The sequence below is a fragment of the Erythrolamprus reginae genome, chromosome 3 (assembly GCF_031021105.1).
Source record: "Erythrolamprus reginae isolate rEryReg1 chromosome 3, rEryReg1.hap1, whole genome shotgun sequence".
NCBI classification, from domain to species: Eukaryota; Metazoa; Chordata; class Lepidosauria; order Squamata; family Dipsadidae; genus Erythrolamprus; species Erythrolamprus reginae.
Window position 1 is genome coordinate 189,610,688 of NC_091952.1, and position 1,125 is coordinate 189,611,812.

The following is a 1,125-nucleotide window of genomic DNA, read 5'->3' on the forward strand; positions in this document are numbered from 1 at the left end:
TGGAATTGCGCCGAGGCCAATGAACGGCCTTCCAAAAGATTCGGCTCGCCCCGATTGGTCGCTCTGCAAGGAGGAAACCAGGAAGTGAAGGGGGAGGCGTGAATTAAGGGAATGGAGAGCCAAGATCGAAACCGAGATTCAGCCGGCGAAGGGGATTGTAATGACAGGGTTGCCGCTTTCGAAGGGAGGCTCTCCTTTGAAGTGAAAAGGAGATCACCTGCGCTAGCTAGGATTTTCTTCTTGTACCGCTTGCGGTTGAATAGATAATAGTGCGGAAAAATGTAGAAATTGCCAAAAGCGTTTCAATTCCTATAATTGATTTAAGCTTACTTTATAAAATTTTAATTATTGTTCCAAAGGAGGAGAAAGATGCTCAACTCTATGCGGGGGTGGGGGTTGAGGGCAGGTTCATATAAAAAGAGCAGCATCAGCTTTATAGATGTGTGTCGCTTGGTGCCCTCTGCTGTATTAAACAGCTACAGAATAATAGGTTAATTCAGCCCATTAAAAACAGAAAACAAGAGGGGAAAATTAAGACTCAGACTTAAAGTGACCTAAGGCCTTTGGTCTGACCTAAGTGTGGTACATAAAATTAACTACTACAATGTCCTACCTGTCAATGTCTACTTCAGCTCCAACCACAACAATATAGGGGCACACAATAGATACAAGAGTTAACGTTATAACTCCACCAAACTCGATTGCAGGAAATACAACTTCAGCAACAGAGTGGTCAATACCTGGAATACACTACCTGACTAAACCCCCAAACCCCCAAACCTTTAATCTTAGACTATCTACTGTTGACCTCACCCCATTCCTAAGAGATCTGTAAGGGGCGTGCATAAGCGTACCAACATGCCTATTGTCCCTGTCCTATTGTCCCCTTTTATTCGTATCCATTTCATGTATGTAATAATCAAGTTTATACCTATATGTGCTCTCTAATGAAGGCTTGACTAAATAAATAGATAAGAAATAATACAGCCTGGAGTTTGCCTGATTTTGACCTCCTGGACCTTTTGAAAAATGGAACAGTTTTGCCTGTGTTTATGCAAACTTCTCTACATATATCTTGTTCCTTCACTGTTTTTCAACATATAATGCCTTATGATAACCTTTATA